Here is a 6,903-nt window from a genome sequence, read left to right on the forward strand (position 1 = left end):
TCAGTCAATCTCAGCTGGGAATTTTTTATCACATAGCAATAATGTTATGATTTCCTTTTCCCCATTTTAACAAACAATCTATCTGATTTCCTGACTATGGTGTAACTAGAAGTGTTAGAAAAAATAGTATCAGTCCCCCATAAGGTAAATTATAAATATATCAAAGGAAACCAAAGAAAGCAAATTCTTTCTGCAGATTGGGTATGATTTGAAAATAGCTCAGCTACAAGGCACACATAGGGAAATGCTGTCTTCAAACTTTGGTGCCTAAATAAAAAGGGATCTTGGTTGAGATTAAGAACATAATCTATGACTCCAGTGAAATTTGGAAAGAGCTGTCAAAGAGAACTGAGTTAGGCAGAGGAGGACAAGTTAGGGTTGGCAAAGTCCCAGCCTTTGAACCTGTCTCCCTGAGAGCATCCATTTTAACAGTGGTGGGGATGGAAGAATTCTTTTATCAATATCTAAAAACGGACCCATATTTCAAGTGGGGCAAGTATGTATTCTCAATATGTCAATGTCCTTCTCCTTTTTGAAAACCCATAAAGTCTTTAGCAAAGAATAGACTACCAAAAGACTCTGCCAGATGCAGTTGTCTTCCTCACCTTTGGCATCTGTTCTGCCAAATCCAGGTGCCAAGAAAGAGTAGTGAGGCTTTGTGTGAATGGTGCAGCTATGTGGATGCTAACCATATTTGTTCAACCTGAGCAGGACAAGATGAACTAATACAGGCTTCTTCAAACAGAAACACCACAGAAACCACAAAATGGTTGTCAATTTTTTTAATTCACATTATATTGTGTTTGGTTTACAGAAATGGATGCTCCCAGAGAGACAAAGGAGGGCTTCATTCCTCTGGATCTCCAGTTAGAAAAGTTTGAGAAGTCTCCCTCATATTCTGACAGCTGAACTCATGGAACTGTTCCTCTACAGGAGCACCAAGTGCTTCGGCCAACTGAGTCAACAGTCCAGTCCCCACACACTGGCTCTGGAGAGATAAACTGTCATCCTTCCTTGTCCTCATCCCTTGTAAGCACACATTCATGTTTGTTTTCTGCTTTGGTCTAAATCCTTGATCATATGCTCTGTTCAGCCTTTTCCAAACAGGTTCCTCCAAAGAAACCCTGTTGGGATATGCTTGGAGCCAACAAACCCACTGATTCCTCAGTATGTAGTGAAAGCAAACCAGTACAGCATCTGTGTAGATAATCCCAGGATGCAGTGCTTTCCCTACCCACAACTGCCATTCAACTCATTTCCAGAGGTATTAAAGGCCTGAGCCCCCATTCTGTCTTTCGTCATGTTCTCTAAAAATGCTACAGTGTCCCGCACTCTACCCAGTGCTGGTTGCCCCTTCTGGAATACACGTGTAGGTCAGAGCTGAGAGGATACTAAGATTGCTTGAGGAGTCTGGGAGAGGGCTCCAGTAAAGAGCAGTGAGCAGAAGCCAGGGAGCTGTATGTTTCAGCCAGCAAGTGGGGATATGACCCCACCATTGTCATCCAGCATAAAGTCTCAGAGACTTCAGAAGCATGACCTGTAATGAAATCCAGCGCCTGGATTTTCAGCTGCCCTGCACTGTGGAGGTCAGCCATGATGACAGGGTGGCAGCAGTCTCCACGGAGAGGTCGTTGCACATGACCTTAAAACGCTCCAGGACATATTTTTCGGCTGCTGCAAGCAGAATATCTGCCATGCTGTGGAGATCTGGTGCCTTCTCGGTGTAAATATAGCCCATCATTGCCCTGAAGCCTTGAGGCTCCAGATCGTGGATGTCAATGCGGTTTGTTCTGCTCTCCTCCTGTCATGTTAAAACTTGGCTCTGAAAACTATAGAGCGAGCTGCTAAGATGGTCTTATGAGCCCGGAACTCCTGGCCAGCTACCACCAGGTAGCAGTCTGTGAAGAAGGAATTCTACCACAGCTCTCCTAGCTCATCTGCCAGATTGCACCTTAGATCCTGGATCCCTGGCATCGTGGTCTCATCAGAGAAGCCTAAGGAGTCTTGGGCCACAATCACCTTGCATCTTCGGCTGAGTTCATTGTCTTCGAGCAGCCAAGGCTCCTGGGACAAGAGGAAATCTCGAAGGATGAACTTTCTGAATCCCCACTGTTGATTTTGTAGGACCCTGAAGAATCTTGGGCTTGTCATGCCTTGTGTTTTCTCTCCTTCGGGATCGATGATCCAAAACTGGAACTTTGCGTACACTGGTCTCCTTGGACAGCTGAGCAACTTTAGGTAAACTGACAATTAGCCTTGCCTTTCTTCATCCATCCCATTCGGGAGTATTTTCAAACTCCATCGGTTTTGGCCCTGGCTCCTAAGGAGAATGTTGGGCTTTCAATGGCTTCCCTCATTTCCCGCAGGATAGAACAGAAGTTGCTGATGGTCCAACTGTAGGTGAATTCCTGAAAACTGACTTCTGTGAAGCCCCAGCTGTCTGCTGCCAGGTCCACTTACATATCTGCATGTGGCCGGTTGACAGTTAACCTGGCTCCAAAATGAAAAGGTAGGGAGTTTTCTTCTTCAACCTGGAGGTCACAATTACAGATACCTGTAACAAAAAATAAAAGATCAGAGACTGATATTGGGGCTCAAGCTTCAATATGAAGGTCAGGCAAGCAAAGCAGCCAAGCTACTCAGTCTTGCCTCTACTTCAGGCTCCACGTGCTCTCCCCAATCATCACACTGCTACCTCTCCTCAGCATAACTGGAAATCATCTTGAGCTTGAATACTGAAAGACACCTCTCCTATATTTTATACCACCCTATTGCTGGGATCAATGGCATGAGCTCTGTTATTCTTTTAGGCTGCTTTAATCTAGTGTGGCCCTGGGTAGATTTGAACACATAGATATCTACATGCCTTTGTCCCATGAATCCTCAGAGGAAACATGTCTGCCTGGCTTCACTGGCTAAGCAGTATGGTTGCTTTGCTCTTTTGATCACCAATGACTTGAGAAATGGTAAACTATGTATCACAGCGGACACATTTTTAGAATTTTGTTTTCTGCTTTCCTCTGTTTCCCCAACTCTTTGGGGCAGGAGACTTGGGACTCTCTTAAATTTTCTATCCAGATTTCAACGTTAGATTCAGAGAAGACAGATTGAGCTACTACGGATAGCTGCAATCTCACTACCACACTGTATCTTTTCAAGGTCAACAGGTAACTACTTTTGACAATTTTACTCAACCTTTGGATGATTTGGAACACTCAATGCCCTGGTATCAAAAAAAATGTTGTACCAGTGTTCCCTAGAGAAACAGAACAGATAAAAAATAACTCTGAGACTATGAAGAAAGGGGATTCATTAGAATGATTTTGGGGTGTAGGCCTGATAGGCTCACAGTATCTAGCTATGAAGAGAAAGTGGAAGACCTCAGTAGTTACTCAGTCCAGAAAGTGGGATCACTCCGCTTGTCTTCAGTATATTCTGGACGTCAGGAGAAGCAGTCGCTATTGCCAGTGAAGGGAGGGACTTGCTGCAAGGCAAGGGCCAGCTGGCAAAGAGGAAGAACTTCCTCTCTCCATGCCCCTTTACAGTCTCCCACCAGAGGATGTGGCCTGTTTACCGATCAAGGTATGGATTAAGGGTGTGTTTTTCTCCTCACCTCCAGATCAGAATTAGATCTATGTGTCCCTGTAACTCCAAGGTTCCAGTTGGAATTGGATCTACATGCCACAACAGAAGCGGTGCTCTCCATGTTTGGATGTTAGTTTAGTCCAGATAAAGTCAGACGAGGGAACAAGAGTAACCAAGAGAAGTATAGTTTGCTTCTTGTGTTACATGAAGATCCTAAATTATACTCATTCAGTCACGGGGATTGGGTAGATTCTGTCTGTCCATACCTTATATTTGGTTTGTTTGGTATTTTTCCCCAAACTGTGTTCATTTTATCATTTGTAGAAGTTTAAAATAAAGTTATTTACATAACGATCAAGGGTCAGTCTCTTTCCCCCAGCAATGCACACATTCTACCCATCCAACCCCCAATCCTCCCCACAGAAAGGGGCGTTCACACATAGGAAAGCAACAAATTATGTGACATCACTGGAAGCACACCAAAGACGCTCACCTATGATTGTTGGGTGAGCGAGGTATGTCTCCACAGGGAATGGTTACCCAAGAGCCATTTCATGTAGTAGTTATAAATCCTGGTTCCTAGTGTAGTGGATCAACAACTGCCCAAATCACCCAATGGTGTTACACATTCCTAAGGACCAGTTCAGTGTTATGCAGGTTTGCGAGATGTCAGTCTGGACTCAGGGACCTCCCACTTGATTCTTGCTTTGCTCAGCTGTTTCTGACTCAGGGACCTGGTCACTCTGCTCATATTATCATACCTTCTGCTGCAACACTGTAGTCTATGAATTGGGCCAGTGCTTAGCTGTGGATCTATTCACCTGCCTTTGTGGGTTAATGGATGAACATTCTATGATGACATCTAAGGTAGTCATCAACGTGATTGCACGGCAAGTGCCGCTAAGGTGCCCTCTCGACTGTGGCTTACAGTTTCAGCATTGCTCATGCTTGTGGATTCCTGGGAATTTCCCTAGAGCCAGATTTCCGGCTAACCCATAAAATGCTCTCTCCATCAAAGTCTCCCTTTCTTTGCTCAGTTCCCCTGCTGGCACCACCAACTTGACCATCCCAGACCCTCGTGCTCTCCTTCTGCCTTCTGCATTCTAACAACAACCTCTTCCTTCACAGGTGTTGGACCAGCCTCTCCTGGGATAACTGGCAGCCACAGAGGCAGAAAGCATTGAATCTTTTCACAGAGCTACTCATGTAAAAATGCCATTGGTGGTGGTTTTAATTTGGGGAGGTGGTTCTCTTGGCGACTTATTGGAGACAAATCATTCATGTCCCCATAAGATGAGGCTCACTTCTAGAACTAATCACTTGTCGTGTGGCAGAAACTTACAGAAAAAATACACATGTACTGTTGATAGTTAAGCATGGACTGAGATAGAGAGAGAAACAGCAGGATTTGCACACACACTCAAACACACAAACTAACACAAACATACAGAGAGAGATATGAAGAGACAGAGAAAGAGTGAGCAAGAAAGAAATAGAAGGAAAGAGAGAGAGAGGGAGAGAGAAGGGGGAGAGAGACAGAGTTATATAGACTATGAGACAGACATAAATTGAGGGAGAGAGTGACATACATAACCATTAATGGAGAGATGAGATTGTGACAAGGCAACAGACATACAGACAGTTATCTTCATTCTAAACAGAAAAGCACAGCATTGGTGGAGGTAAATAAGCAGATTGAAAGAGAGATGCTCTGCGACAGAGCTAGAGAAACAGACAAGAAGACAGTCAGGTTGACACACAGACAGAAAGAAGGCATGCTGTGTGTCACAGAAATATACATAGAAGAAAGAATCAGGGTCACTCTCAATACCCCAGCAACGCACATATTCTACCCACGCCACCCCAATTCCACTCCTGGGGATCTCCTGTTAACTGCACAGTGCTTCTCATCCCTTCAAGAACAAATCTTCCCAGGTTCCAAGACTTCTCTTCCACCAAAGGCAGCAGGTAACCAGCAGATCCAGTGCCTACAGATTGCCTGGGAACTGCAACATACTTCCCATCCCATCAAAAGCAGAGCTGCCTAGATTCCATATCTTCTCTTCCACCAACGAGACCAGGAAACCACCAGACCCAGGAGACCAGGGTACCAACTTGTCCGGCAGGAGAATGTATAATATGCTGTGTATCCAGGCCAGCATTCCAGTGACTGGGAATTGGCTAGATACTGCAGAGAGCTTCTCATCCAGGCAGAAGCGAGAGCATCACAGATTTCCATATCTTCTATTCCACCAACGAGTCCAGACCAGGAGATCAGCTGGTCCTTCTAGCCAAGTTAAAATAGGCACTGTATCCAGGCCTAAATTCCAGTGCCAGGGAATTGCCTGTGAACTGCAAAGAGCTTCCCATCCCTGCGTGCGCCGAGTACCCCAGATTCCAGGTGGTCTCTTCCACCAATGAGACAAGAAAACCTGCAGATCCAGTGCCTGGGATCAGCACAGAGCTTCCCTTCCCCACAAGAATGAGCAGCCCACATTCCAGGTCTTCTATTCCACTTTCAAGACCAGAAAATCAGAAGATCAAGGAGACCAGGAGACCAGCAGGTGAAGCAGGACCAGGTAAAACAAGACCTGCATCTGGGCCTGCAGTCCAGTGCCTGGCGATACCCTGGGAACTGCACATAGCATAGCCTTCTGGCAGGAGCATAGCAGCCCAGATTTCTGGTCTTTTCTTCCACCAAGAGACCAGGAAACCAGAAGATCAAGTAAACTAGGGGACCAGCATATAAAGCAGGACCAGGTGAAGCAGGCCCTATATCTGGGCCTGTATTCCAGTGCCTGGTGATAGCCTGGGAACTGCACAGAACTTCCCATGCCAGCACGAAGCTAGCAGCCCAGATTCGAGTTCTTCTATTCAAACAACATGATCAGGAAAACAGCAGATCTAGACCACAAGACCAGCTGGTCTAGGAGCTCCAGCTAAAATATGATCTTCATTTGGGCATGTGTCCCAGGGCCAGGGCATCACCCAGGAAATGCACAGTGCTTCCCATCCCACAAGGAAGGTAGCATTACAGATTCCAGGGTATCTCCTCCAACAACGAGACCAGCAATCCAGCAATTCCAGGAGACATGGGTTCAGCTGCTCTGCCTGGACGAGGTAAAACAGGATCTTCATCTGGGCCTGCATTCCAGTGCTTGGGGATAGCCTGGGAACTGCAAAATGATTCCCATCCCAAAGAGGCAAACAGCCCATATTCCAGGTCTTCGCTTCAAACAAAGAGACCAGGAAACCTGCACTTGCAGATCAGGGGACCAGCTGGTCAGGCTGTCCAGATAAAATAATCCGTGTATTTGT

The 6,903-nt window shown here is 45.8% G+C and overlaps 1 pseudogene; it reads right to left on the bottom strand.

Annotated features, from left to right (window-relative positions):
- Nucleotides 1-1,391: 1,391 nt before the first annotated feature.
- On the bottom strand, nucleotides 1,392-3,706 carry LOC101842040 (annotated as a pseudogene).
- Nucleotides 3,707-6,903: the final 3,197 nt, after the last annotated feature.

The sequence above is a fragment of the Mesocricetus auratus genome, unplaced genomic scaffold, assembly GCF_017639785.1.
Source record: "Mesocricetus auratus isolate SY011 unplaced genomic scaffold, BCM_Maur_2.0 Super-Scaffold_100734, whole genome shotgun sequence".
NCBI lineage: Eukaryota > Metazoa > Chordata > Mammalia > Rodentia > Cricetidae > Mesocricetus > Mesocricetus auratus.